The sequence below is a fragment of the Myotis myotis genome, unplaced genomic scaffold, assembly GCF_014108235.1.
Source record: "Myotis myotis isolate mMyoMyo1 unplaced genomic scaffold, mMyoMyo1.p scaffold_m19_p_7, whole genome shotgun sequence".
NCBI lineage: Eukaryota > Metazoa > Chordata > Mammalia > Chiroptera > Vespertilionidae > Myotis > Myotis myotis.
The window spans coordinates 18,373,586-18,388,571 of record NW_023416379.1 but is presented as its reverse complement, the minus strand read 5'-3'; the positions used below and the strand labels follow the sequence as shown (position 1 = coordinate 18,388,571).

Below are 14,986 nucleotides of genomic sequence, written 5' to 3'. Positions count from 1 at the left end.
CTCAAACTTGGCTGCACATTGGAATTGCCAAGGGAACTTTAAAAAGTGTTGATGCTCAGGCCACTTGCCTGAGATGTTCTGATTTATTTGGACTGGGATAAAGCCTGGTCATCAAGGTTTTCTAAAGCTCCCAGAGTGGTGAAAATGAGCAGCCAGGTTTGAGAACCATTGCTTTAGAAGAGCGGTTCTCAACCTGTGGGTCGCGACCCCTTTGGCGGTCGAACGACCCTTTCACAGGGGTCGCCTAAGACCGTCCTGCATATCAGATATTTACATTATAATTCATAACAATAGCAACATTACAGTAATGAAGTAGCAACGAAAATAATTTTATGGTTGGGTCACAACATGAGGAACTGTATTTAAAGGGCCAGAAGGTTGAGAACCACTGCTTTAGAAGAAGCTTTTCCTAAGTACTCTAATTGATGTGTCAACTCTCCTTTTAAATCACTATAGGCTTTCATGCCTTAATCATTGCATTTACAACGTTTTGTATATAATTGAAGTTATTTGTGTACTTGTCTTATAAGCACCATCTGCTTAATAGATCATAAGGTTGCTGGGGAAGGAATCTGAATCTCAATTATTGCTGTAATCCCCACAGTGTTTAGAAGATGTATATAATCAATATTTAGTAAGTCAAAATTACTAGAATCTTCTGGTAGAAGGAACATTTCTTATTATAGTAGTTAAAACACATAGCTTATAATTTAACTTGGGGAATTGCTGCTTAGAATATCCCATTGAGCTTTCAGTAAACATAATCATCTTACATCAATTGAGCAATGATTTAAAAATGTATGTACAAAGCTAGTTTTATTGTAAAGATCAGGATTAAGTGATTGGTGATGATCAGGAAATTGTTTTTACCTCTCTCAAAACAAATTATCCTTCTAGGTAATGATGAAAAGGATCCCCGATATAGAAATAATTCATCTATATCAGCACTAGGTAAAAACCAAGGACACTAATATTTTTTATAAATTTCAATAGAGAAATGTCTTTATTTATATTCTACTCAAAAGTTTCAATTTCAACTTCCAGTTAGATTATAAACTCAAAAAGTTTAATATATTTTTAAATACCCTTTTTTAGTTGGGAATTTTCCATAAATTTATTTTTTACTGATTGTTAATTTCATTCTATTGTGGTCAGAAGACACACTTTATTTAATTTCAGTTCTTGTAAATTTATTGAGATTTGTTTTATGGCCTAACATATGAACTAGCCTAAAGAATATCCCATGTGCATGTAAGAAGAATGTGGATTCTGCTATTGCTGGGTGGAGTATTCTACAGGTGTCTGTTGGTATATAGTATTGTCAAGTCTTCTGACTTTTTTTTTGTAAAATCTCTATCAAGATCTACCCATTATAGAAAGTGAAGTTTTGAAGTTTCAAACTATTATAATTGAATTATTAATATTTCTTTTCAAAACTGCAGCTCTAGTTTCATGTATTTGGAGGCTTTGATATAAGGTCGATATGTGTTTTGTAATAGTTATTTGTTCTTAATGGAGTGACCCTTTAATCCATTTTGAGTTAACTTTTGTGAAGTGTGTAAGGTCTGTGTCTAGATGCCCTGGTCAGAGTGGGTGCAGGAGGCACTCAATCAATGTGTCTCTCTCACATCAATGTTTCTCTCCGTGTGTCTCTCCCCCTCCCTTTCACCCTCTCTAAAAAAATCAGTGGAAAAATATTCTCAAGTGAGGATTAACAACAACAAATTTAGAAAAAAGAAATATGATAGAGCTTTAGAGATGAACCATTCTTTACTATCCTACACTCTACTTTTCCCTTGTGATACACTCAAATGAGAATCTTTTTAAAAAATATATATTTTATTGATTTTTTACAGAGAGGGAGAGGGATAGAGAGTTAGAAACATCAATGAGAGAGAAACATTGATCAGCTGCCTCCTGCACACTCCCTACTGGGGATGTGCCTGCAACCAAGGTACATGCCCTTGACCGGAATCGAACCTGGGACCCTTAAGTCCGCAGGCCAACGCTCTATCCACTGAGACAAACCGGTTAGGGCTCAAATGAGAATCTTGATAATGCGCCAGACACTGTTCGAAGTGTTCCAGAGAAAGCACTATGATAGGAGATGACAGCTGCAGGCATGGTATTGCCCCTGAAGACCTTCCAGTGGGACACGATGTGGGTGAGGAAGACAAGGATATTGATGATCTTGACCCTGTATAGGCCAAGGCTAGCGTGTGTGTTTGTCCCTTAGTTTTTAACAAAAAAGTTTAAAAAGTAAATAAAAAATTAAATAGAAAAGCTTATAGACTAAGGCTATAAAGAAAAATATTTTTGTCAGCTATGCAATGTGTTGTGTTTTATGCTAAGTGTTACTATACAAGAGTCTAAGAGTTAAAAAATTAAAAGGATTATAAAATAACAAAAAGTTACAGTAAGGTAAGGCTGTTTATTATCGAAGAAAAATGTTTTAATAAATTTAACATAGCCTAAGTGTACAGTGTTTATAAAGTCTACAGTAATGTACAGTAATATCCTAGGCCTTCACATTCACTCATCACTCACTGAGTCGCCCCCGAGCAACTTTCAGTCCTGTGAGCTCCATTCATGGTAAATGCCCTTTACAGGTGTGCCATTTATTTTTGTCTTTAAACTGTATTTTTACTGTGCCTTTTCTATGTTTAGGATATGTTTAGATACACAAAATTAGATTAATAGAATTATTTTTTCAAGAAATTGTTTGACTAGAATTAATGAAACCTGCTTCTTTGTGCCTGGGTATCAAAATGCCTAATACATAAACATTTTTCAAGATAAATCTCCCTGTTGTTTTAATTAGGAAGCTATATACTTAATTGATAGAAAACATAATATTGCATTCAATGGTCATTCTTTGTATGTTTTATCTACCACTGACATGACTAAATTTTTTAGGATTAGCCATTTTATGATTGCATCTAATTTTTTAGAAGCTGACTAAAATATCAGCTTATAAATTCCTTTTAGAAATTACCTGTTAGCAAAATTGTTTTGCAAAACTATATTTAAAATATATTTAGTAGCTTTATAGTGCATAACCTTTTCAGCTCCTGTGTTTTGAATGACTTTTGTTAAAAGAAGCAAGATAAAAGGCAGAATTTGCTTCTATTTTTTCCATCTGGATGTCATAAAGACATGATTCAAAGAGACCCTAAATAGGTTCCCTGCCTTTTGGATAATTTGCTATTTAAGGAATAATGGGCTGTTCTTCCAAATTTTCTGGGTCAACTTCTCGTAAGGTATTTCTTCCCACTGTGCTCACTTAAGCAAAATAAATTCAGCTATGTCTATTATACAATATATTTTCCTAGACAAAAAGGGATATTTTGGATATACTATTCCAAAAACTGTGAAGCAATCTAAGTGCACAAAAAGTTCAGGCTTTTACACTAATTTTCATTTCCATTTTTTTGGCCTATTTTTCCTTCTGCTCTTTGGTACATGATCAGCTTGTTTCTCTAAGTCCTTGTTCTTTGGATAACTAAAATGAATAATATCAGGACGACAAATAGACTTTGCAGGGCTAGGTTAAAGTGTTCTTTTCACTCACCTATGTACATTTTAACCTCATACCAAAATTATGTCAAAAAGATCATCTTAAAATTGGCTTTTCCACACCTGGAACTATTCTATAAGTTTTCAAAGTATTAATATTTTATATACATCTTCTAAAAATCTAATCACATTTTGCTCTTACCAGCCCCCTTTCCTACGTACACAACTCCTCTAAAGTTTGTTATGGTGATACCTCAACAGTATCACCATGGTGGAACCAGACTCTCCTTACAAACTTGTCTACTCAGATCTTTAGCTTCTTGATTCTTTTAAATGGACATTGGTAAAATACATTACTATATTTATACACAATTATATATTAATGATTTAGAGATTCTGCTGTGGGAACAAAATCCTTTTTTAATAGACTTTATTTTTTAAGAGCTGTTTTAGTTTCACAGTAAAATTGAGTGAGAAGTACAGAGGTCTCCCATATACCCTTTACCCCTACAAATGCATAGCCTCGGCCATTATCATATCCCACACCGGAGTGGTACACTTTGTTCCACCTGATGAACCTGCATTGATGCATCATAACCTAGGTTCATGGTTTACATTGGTTACTCTTGGTGTTGTATGGTCTATAGGTTTAGACAAATGTATAATGACATGTATCTACCATATATACAGGGGTGGGCAAACTTTTTGACTCGAGGGCCACAATGGGTTCTTAAACTGGACCGGAGGGCCGGAACAAAAGCATGGATGGAGTGTATGTGTGAACTAATATAAATTCAAAGTAAACATCATTACATAAAAGGGTACGGTCTTTTATTTCAATAGTTTTATTCATTTCAAATGGGCCGGATCCGGCCCGCGGACCATAGTTTGCCCATGGCTGATAGAATCACACAGAGTATTTTCAGTGTCCTAAAAATCCTCTGTGCTGTACCTGGTCATCCTTCTTGCTCCACAATCCCTGGTAACCACTGATTTTTTTATGGTTTCCATAGTTTTGTGTTTTCCAAAATATAATTGAATCAAAAAGTAAGTAGCCTTTCTGATTGGCATCTTTTCTTTGCTAATGTGAATTGAAGGTTCCACATGTTTTTCAATGACTTGATATCTCATTTCTTTATAGCGCTGAATAATATTCCATTGTCTGGATTACCATATTTTATTTATCCACATATTGAAGGACTTCTTGGTTGCTTCTAAATTTTGGCAATTATGAATAAAGCTGCTATACACATGCAGGTTTTAGTGTGGACATACGAAACACAATTTTTTAAAGTTATAAGATGTATTGATTTTTCTCAACTTTACAAATAACACACAATCTTGTAGAAAATTAGAAAATGGAAGCAAATGCAGAGAAGTAAGTTAAAGCTCCCTATAATCTCATCACCAAAGCTAGCTAGCATTAATATTTGTTACAGTTTCTTCTATTGTTTTCTAGTACATGGCACACCCATGCACAAATAGATATAATATAATGGGGAACAAGCTTATTTCTGAGGATTTGCCTATATTATTAAAAATCCTTCAAAAGCTATTTTTATTTTCTACATAATAGTCCCTCATATGTATGTATCATAATTTATTAAGTCCGTTCTGAAATGATCCTTTATGCAGTTTATACTATAATGAGCAGCTTTTAACTGAAGTTTAGTGTATCTCATTATTATAATAATCCCATGTATATAACATTATAACTCCAGAAGTAAAAATGATTTTAAGGCTTTTAACGCATATTGCCAACTCACATTCCATAAGCACTCTGCCAATTCACATTCCCATCAATAACTAATGAGGGGGCTGACCTAACTGCTTTTTTGAAGCTATTACTTACTGTTTATCCCTCCTCTCTCCAATTTAAAAAATAAATTTAGCAGCTTTATTGAGATGTAATTTGCATAGCATAAAATTCAGCTGTTTAAAGTATAACATTCAAATTATTTTTAGGAATCTTGTCTCAGTTTCATAGGCAACATGAATTTAAAAACCTTGGGAATCGTAGAAAATGGCAGGTCTGACACAGCGTGGCAGGAGGTCACACTATGGGCAGGGCTCTGGGGTCGGGTATAGGCAGCAAGAGCAAAGGCCCAGTGAGTCAGACAAAATAAACATTGTTCTTGTATGGATCTTTATTTTCACTCTTTTCTAACAGCACTCCATAATTTTGAGTCAATAAATATGGCCAGTAACAAATAAATTTGAAGACTTTTAGAAATGAGGTGATAATCATTATTTGAAGTAAGATCATCCAGTAAAACCAATGGAAGCAAATGAAACAAAATTTTAAATTTGTTAGAATTAATAAGTTAGTTTTGTAAGAGGACAGGATAAAAATATATGAAAAACATATAAGTAAATACATAGCGAGTATATACATAAAATATGAACATAAACATATATTTATATATAAAAATATATATAGTCATGCTTTCCATTTAGAATATACGAGTAAGACATTTTAAAATAGCAATGGAAAGCACAAAACAACTATGCTTAATATCTTTATATATAGTATAAGAAATATTATAAAACTTTAACTCCTTTTCTTGTTTACTTAAAAATATTATAAAAGCTTATTATTAAAAACTAGAGGCCCAATACATGAATTTGTGCACGGGTGGGGTCTGACCAGCCTGGCCCCAATCAGGGCAGATTGGGCCCGGGCCTGTCCAGAAGAGGAGTTGGCGGGAGGTTGACCAGCTGGCCTGCCCCATCAGGCCCAATCAGGGCTGGGCTGGCTAGGGGAAGGGGCCGCAGGTGATTGGCCGGCTGCCCTGCCCTCGATCAGGATGGAAGAGGCCAATAAGGTGGGCCGGCTGGGGGGAGGGGTCACGAGAGGTTGGCTGGCCAACCCTACCCCCTGATCAGGCTGGTTCACTGGCCACAGTGGGCATCATAGTGACTAGTAGTTCTGGTCGTTATGGCATTCTGGTCACTGGCTTTTTATATCTAATATAATAATAGAGGAATATGCAAATTATCCAGGTTGCCATAACATCACGACCGATCTACAAGTGGTAGAGAGCTACAGGAGGGCAGGGCAGCGAGCTACCAGCAGTGGAGAGCTGCCAGCAGCAGTGGGCGGGGTGGCCAGCTGAGGCAAGCGGCAGCGAGCTACTCGCTCACAGAGTCGTGCACAGAGCTACTAGTACATAGATAAGCCAAAACAGCCCTGGCCAGATAGCTCAGTTGGTTAGAGCATCCTCCTGTGTACCAAAAAGGTTGCAGGTTTGATTCCTGGTCAGGGCACATACCTAGGTTGGGGGTTTGATCCCTAGTCCAGACTCATATGGGAGAAAATCTATCAATGTTTCTCTCTCTTACATTGCTGTTTCTCTCTCTCTCTCTCTCTCTCTCTCCCTCTCTCTCCCCCTTCCTTCCTTCCTTCCTTCCTCTTTCTCTCTAAAGTCAATAAAAACATATCCTCAGGTGAGGATTAAAAAACAAAAAAAAACATATTGATGTATTTTAGTGCATCAGTTTATTAAGTGCTTGAATCAAAAAAAATGAATATTGTATATATCAATTATACATAAATTAATTTATAAGACAAACATAATGATAACCCTAATTCACATATTATAATCATAATTATTATTGTGTTGGCTCTTAAGAAAGTAAGTCTAAAATTCATGCGGGAGAATAAACAAGTGAAAATATTCAAGCAAATACTTAAAAAACAGAACAATAAGAAATTACTTTTCCTGCCAATATTAAAACCTATTACAAAGTTAGAATAAATTATACTAAATGTTACTGAAAATCAAAAGCTGAATCAATAAATTAATAATAGTGTTACTAGTTGTTAAAGAAGCATTAGAACAGCCATGGGCAAACTACGGCCCGTGGGCTGGATCCAGCCCGTTGGAAATGAATAAAACTAAAAAAAAAAAAAAAGACCGTACCCTTTTATGTAATGATGTTTACTTTGAATTTATATTAGTTCACACAAACACTCCATCCATGCTTTTGTTCCAGCCCTCCGGTCCAGTTTAAGAACCCATTGTGGCCCTCGAGTCAAAAAGTTTGCCCACCCCTGCATTAGAGCAATGCTTTGAATTTGACGCTAATGTCCCTGAACTTAAGCCTTTGTTTATAGCTCTGAACCAGTTCTTAGTGTCAATTATTATTTTCTACTTGATGAAGCCTGTACTACACATCTGGGGTTAAAGGAAAGATTATTTAGTAAATTAATGTACTGTAGTTAATCATTTGGGAAAGCAATAGATGAAATTGGATCATCAAACTTATACCAGGAATCACAAAGGAAATTTGAAGCAGATTAAGAAGTTACATTTTAAACTATACAGAATCAATATATTCAATTATATAAAATGGAAATTTCTATACATCTGAAAAATAAAAACAGGAAGAAAGGTTCAACAGCAAAATGACACAATTTTTAAAATACTAGAACTCACTAAAATATAAAACAAAACAATCAAATGGTCTAGGGCCTTAGTTGGCAAACTGCGGCTCGCGAGCCACATGCGGCTCTTTGGCCCCTTGAGTGTGGCTCTTCCTAAGCCTTAGGAGTACCCTAATTAAGTTAATAACAATGTACCTACCTATATAGTTTACCTTTAAAAAAATTGGCTCTCAAAAGAAATTTCAATCGTTGTACTGTTGATATTTGGCCCTGTTGACTAATGAGTTTGCCGACCACTGGTCTAGGGCAACACTAACTGAGAAATGAATAAAAGTCAGAATCAATTCAGAGGGCTTGTAACCACACAGAAATTAGTCTGGACTCAATATAAATTAAAACAATAATGACAGCGTTCCCAGGTATTTACTAGCTAAGCTTTTACAACTCTAATAAAAAAATTGAGAAAGGTATTGCTAAGAGGTCACTCTCAAACCTAACCAAAGGGAATATAGAATTTTACAACTTTTCTAAAAATAAATTTGATGTATTTCAAAAGCCATCTGCCAGTCATTTGGCAAATTCTTCTTTTGTGCCTGTGCAGAGAGAACAATTGATGGCAGGAATTATATTTTGATCCCTGTCTTCCTGGAACCAGCAGTCAGCTGAGAAAAGGCCTTTAACGCAGTGGTTCCACTTATTACAATAAACTCTAAAGAAACAACCATCTTAGTATTATTTATACTAGCAAAATAGAAGTCAGTGTAAGTGCCAGATAATAAGGAAAATGATAATTTATGATATATGCCTTACAACATAATATGTAGCCATCAAAAATCAAATTTGTGAAAAATATTTTAAAACATGAGGTTTAATGATAGGTCAATATTAAGTAAAACAGGATTTGAAATAAATGCATTTGGTATACTTTTAATGTTGTTAGAACATTTGTATTGATATAAATGTATGTATATGTCAAGACTGAAAAAAAAAAAAGTATACCAAAATTTAAAAAGACTTGGGTGACCTCCTTGATCTATTTTAGTGCATCAGTTTATTAATTTCCCTATCTGTAAAGTTGGGAAAACTGAAATACTTTTTATCTTATAAAATTCTTTCAAGAATTAAATAAGTGAAATGAGGTGATCATTAAGTGCTTAGTACAAACTTTGGCCTATAAAAAGTATTCAGTAACTTTAATTCATTTTATTTTTGTTCTTCATATTATACTATGGAAAATTTGGAGGCACCCCTTTGTTTCATAGGACCCAGGATTGCTAGGCCTCTAATGTTCTCATTTCAGCTCCGTCTTCCTGATTATAAAAGTAAATTCTGGCTTTGGGGAGCATTGGCTTATTAGTTTTTGGTGGTGTGATACGTTTTCATCTTTTTCTATCATATTCTGTTTCTTTTTGCAAATTATTGGAAAGTCCTGAAGCGTCATATCTAGGCTACTAGACAGTTGATATTTAAACTCCTTTTGATCAGATACAAACCATATAAAATTCCCATTCATTTATCCTCAGTACCTAAAATAATAGGCAATAGCAAGTTCTCTGGTCTCACCTGCAGCCTACTGTCTGGCCAGTCCCTGAGTCGGCTGAGGCAGTTGCACAGGTGCTGCTGTGCCACATCTCCCAGTGCACTAAGCAGACTCATCATCTCAAAACGGCTCAGGAGCACTTGCTGACCAGGTCATGGCTCTATGGAGTGCAGCAACCTGCTTTCCAGACCAAATCCAGCCAGCAGGGGGGAGGCCCAGCCAGTGAAAGAGCTGCCCACTATATAGGTGGGATTTTCAAATTCATGTTATTCAAGTTAGTTATTTTTGTTGTTGTTGTTGTTGCCTGCCTACGAATATGGAATCAAAAGGGTATATCTTTAGGAAGAAAATGTCCCTTTTTATTTGCTGGTGAATTTAGGGGGAAAAAAGTTGAGTTTTCTTCATCATGCAAATCAAAATCTATTTAAATCCTAGGCTCTGATATTCATTTAAATACGGCTACGTTGAAAAATTGTATCTCTTCCTAATTCTAATTTTATGTAAACTGACTTTTAATTGTTTTGTATAACCATGGGTAACAGGTTTTTTTGAACAATGCATAGTAAAAATCAGCAACTCTGTCAGACAAAGCACAACATTAAAGGAAACACTGCAGCATATGTGACAGTTATAGAAGAATTGCTGCTGTTCTCACCCTTCACACCAGAATAATTTTTTCAATATTTACCTCCCCTGTGTAGAGAGGGAAACATATGGGGCTTTACATAATCATAAGCATAAACAGGTGGCTACTTAGGTACATGTAATTTGCAGGCAACATCAATACCGAACAACGCAATCAGCGCCACATGGCTTCTGAACTCTTTCCACTAACATTCCATTAGCAAAATTATGATCATTAAAATAGAGGGAGGGTATACTCCTCCCTGAATTGGCTTCAACTACCTTTCAGAGCCATGAATAAAACACATTTTCAAAAATGCCTTGGTATTTTGCTGTTACTTTGTTCAAGGGAACTTTAGCAGCTGTGTATAATGCATACCTTGTGAATAACTACAAGCAGCACAATATTTGCATTTTAAAAGTTCTTACATCTCCCTATAATCTGCTCATTATGGGCATAAAATTATGGTGGTTAAATTCTAAGCAATTTCTCAAAGCATGGGGTCAGGCAAACTCTTCAAAGCAACCTGGAACTATTTCCCCAAAGGCAGTCCACCTAAAAGAGGTCACCTGAGACTCACTTCCATGTTCAAACACTTTGGCAAAATCTGTGGAAGATATTGCTGGGATTTTTTTGCTCAATCTGTGTCAGATGACGAATTGTGGATTCTATAAAGTTGGTCTCATCTAATTTGGTCCAGGCTGGATTTTCTAGTTTGTACTCTTTCACCTTACAAGTATTAAACTCTGACTCAGAATTCCAGAATAAAAAAAAAAAAGAGAGAGAATAAATAACCTTTTTTTTTTTTTTTTTGCTCTTTTTGGTACATGTTATATATTAAGTATTTTCTATGCATGTTGCATTTATTAACTCATTTAATCATCACATTAATGTTTTGATGCAGATTTTTTTTTCATTTCATAGAAAAGGAAATTGTAGCCCTGAGAGTTTAAGTTCTCAAGTTTACACAGAGGAAAGGGCTGAGGCCAGAATTAAACCCAGGCTGTCTGAATCAACACTCATACTTTTTACCCCTTGACCTTCATGTTGGGATGGTTGTGTATCGCTGGCCTTGTAAATTCTATTGCCCAAAGTCACCAGGGCCAAGAGTAGAAAATCTATAGTATTTTGAAGATCCTCCTAACAAAGCCTCCTGAGAGATTTGGGGTGACTGAAGTCTGTCAGGTTTCTTTCCAGGCCTGATGCCTCTATGTGTCTTTCCATAACCCAAGGGCAGCGCTCTGCGGAACGAAGGAGTCCAGGGAGCTGTGCTCCTGCCAAGGTTTATGGGAAGAGGAATTTCTCACATTATCTCTCCTCATCCTAGGCTTATTACTCATTCTCCCTGCTGGGCAGGAGAAAGCTTTAACGTGAACAATTATAGATGACAACTTTATAAGTAAGCTAGAGATTTAGGCAGAGATACCAAGTTATATCATTTGGTTTCAAGACCTAACATTATTAGGGTAATGTATTTGTTAAACATCCCAAATGTGTTAGATATTGCAGCATCACTCCTTTCAAGGAGTTTAAGTGTTATTTGAGAAAAGAGGTCTTTTTGTAATGCAATAATTGACACAGAGTTAAAAATAAAATGGTAGGTTTTATGATTATTCTTTTTACCTTCGGGTAAAAGAAGTATTAAAAACTCTTAGTAGCTATTATAGACAATTCCTATTCCATTATAAATTTAAAGACATTTAAGCATAGAAATTCTACAGCCTTATTTTTTCTCATCTAACATTTAAAAAAACAATGGTCACATCTTTGCTATGTCTTTTTTCCCGTTCCCAATTTCTCAATTAAATTCCTATGCAAAATTTTCTTATCATGAACTTTGACTTACTTCATATTCCTTCTTTCTGCTGTTGGAGACTCTTTTGTGGAGACCATTGGAATCACTCATTGGTTGATGATGTTCAATAATCCTAAAATTGACTCTGTAAAATCTGGAGAATTTTCTCACAGTTTAAACATTATTATTTATTATATAATGTGTAATAACATTATTATATAAAATGTTACTAGATAGTATTATATATACTTCACTCAAGGTTTTGAGGTTTTTGCTTTGGTAGGTTATTTCATGTAGCCCATTTCCATCTGAAGTTGAATAGACATGCTTGAGCTAGAACTTCTAGTGAAAATAGTGGATTTGGGGTAGTCTTGAAGATTTTGTAGGTTATGCTAACCTAAGAATTGTCTTGGCAACAAAACAAATGATAAAAAAGCCAAAAGAAGCATGTGAAATGAGAAATTTATACAGGCAAGTATAAAACAACAGGCTGCTTAGAAATTCAATTGCAGAACAAACATTTTAAGAGGTGGACGCACACACTCACAAAATAACTGAGACATACTTTGCTTTATTGGCACAGAGACAAACACATGACCAGAAATTTGTAGCAGTCTGACTTATCTCCAAATCTTCTTCACATAGCTCAGTACATTTGAAATTTTCAAGCATGCATCTCAAATATATGTGTATTAATTTAACACTTGTGTGTACTTGACATACCTTTACCTGTATCTCAAGTTTCTTTATAGTGAGAATGGATAGAAATCCATAGTTTGATAAATTGTGTTAAAGAAGTTTCAGCTACTTTAGTTTTTTATTAGACTAGAGCGCCATTTTTTTATCACACAATATGGCTGAAAAAAAGCTTGAGTGGGAGTTGAAATGTCAACTCTGCCATTTTTTGTTATTCTTGTGGTTATATTAGTTTTAATTTCAATACATGGCTTTCTTCCAGGAAGTGTTTAAAGGCAGTTATTCATTTTGTGAGGGTTGCTTTATTTTAAAACTATGATAATACATTATAGAAACCCACTTAAATATGGCAGGTAACTGCAGCACACTGAAACCACTCGAACTGGTGTGTGCAGCAGTCAACCCCTTCACCTTGAATAGCCCCCAGGCCTCCTCAGAGGCCTCACTTACCCCTTCCAGCATGTGGCCATCTGGCATGTGAACAGGTAATGCCCATCAATATCTTTAACATCAGTGAAGCTCACTTTCTTATGTTGTTAGTTTTAAAAGTTCTCAGTCTTTCTGCACCCACAAGCCGGGTAGACACCCACCTTGGACCATTCCTGTTAACTAATAAGAGGTTAGATAAACAAAGCATGATTTCAGATAATAGTCAGAGGGTGAAATGTGTAACTCTGTGATTAAGCCCTTGAGTTGTAGAGACACAAGAGCATGGCAGTCTCTAATGATCCATGTGATGATGGAAAATGTATGGCCTCTCTTCAAACATTCATGCTTGTCTGTGAAATGTTTGTGTTTTATCTGTAGCTACCTCATATTGTTATTTTGAAAATTATATTTTGTCTTAAATGTGAATTTCTAGCATATTTTAAGATGCTAATATTGTAATAATTCTAATGTTAATGATATGAGAGAAAGATGAGAATTACTGGGTGAAGTTCACTCTATGGCAGTTTTAGAGATGGAAGAAATATATTTGGTTGGAACTGGGAAATCAAGCTAAAGATTAGACGAGTAAAAGGGTTCTAAATTCACAATGATCTCATGATATGTATATTAGATAACATTGTGATATATAGTTAGAAAATTTAATTTTTAAAATCACTCCCTATTTGGAAATGAATTGATGAGACAGAAAGAGAAAAAAGTATAAAAAACATCTGAAGAGCACAAATTCTGCACAGTGAGCCAGGAAATTATTCTTGCTCTTCTCATATTGAAGGGTCTGCAAAGGCTGACCCAGGCGAAGGAAGAGCCAGCTCTAGAGATGTGTATGTATATTTTGTGAACTGGAATAAACATGTTTTCAGTAACAATGTCTTTACAAGTAAGTTGTGTGATGAGGAGGCCTAGTGTGGTGGCAAGAGAATAAAATTCTTATTTGAGATTCTAGAGCCATGACTATGAAAATCATGACTACTTTCATATCACTCAGTAATAATAATAATAGTTTCACTGTCCTTAAATGATTATGGTGAGGATAAATGATGTAAAGGAAAAAAAAATCCTCCAAAAGTAAATGTCTGAACAAATTTCATTTGTTACTATGACTATAAATAACAATGATTGCAGATCATTAAGAATTACTTAAAAATATAAACTCTCTGAAAACCTAAGATTCAGAGTCAAGATCTTGCAAACTAAATTAAATATTGACTAATTTTCAACAGATCAATTTATTGCAGTTTCTTGTTTCTTTTGTGACATGCTGTTTGTGAACAATTTATTATAATTTAAAAATAATAATATACATTTTAATAGGAGACAAATTTGGAAACAGAAATCTATTTTCTGTTTTTTAACTTATTTTATAAAGTTACACATCGGCTTATTTTGTAATCGCTCTCATGATCATGCATCTCCTAAAATGTGGTTGTTGTTTTTTTCATTTGAAAGAATAACAAATCATTTTTTTCCCCAGTGAAAGCTACTATATTCTTTGTGAAAAAGATGGAGTAAGTATTGGTCTAATGTAAACCTGATCAGGCCTATGGTGCTTTAGTTTACCGTGAAATAGAATTTCCTTTATGTATATTTATAGCTCGCTCTAATTTATATGGTATTAAGTGACTATATATAAGGAGGGACTTTTGGATTGGCTATAATAGTATATGAAGAAATAAGTTAATCAAAAATTTTGTGTGCTCTGCCACTTAGTATGCTAAACTGGGTACTCAATCATTTTCTATGGGAAAACACACAGATATATAGATGGATTTTTTTTTTCTTTTTGCAATAGAGACATCCAACAAGACAGCTCTGAAGTGTGTGATTAACTTGAAATAATGGTAGGCCTTAGGGTTTCAGGCTTTTTCTACTTCATAACGTTTTAGGTCTGTTATTACCTTAGGTGAACCCAATTCCCCAAGAAAGAAGATGCTAAATTCATTTTCTATGACTTATGTCATCAATAAACCTAGGATAGAA

General features: G+C 34.9%; 1 protein-coding gene across 1 annotated transcript in view; it reads left to right on the top strand.

Moving 5' to 3' along the window:
• Positions 1-14,986, top strand: part of THEMIS (thymocyte selection associated) — a 130,475-nt gene that overhangs the window by 31,366 nt on the left and 84,123 nt on the right. The gene's annotated exons all lie outside the window — the stretch shown is intronic.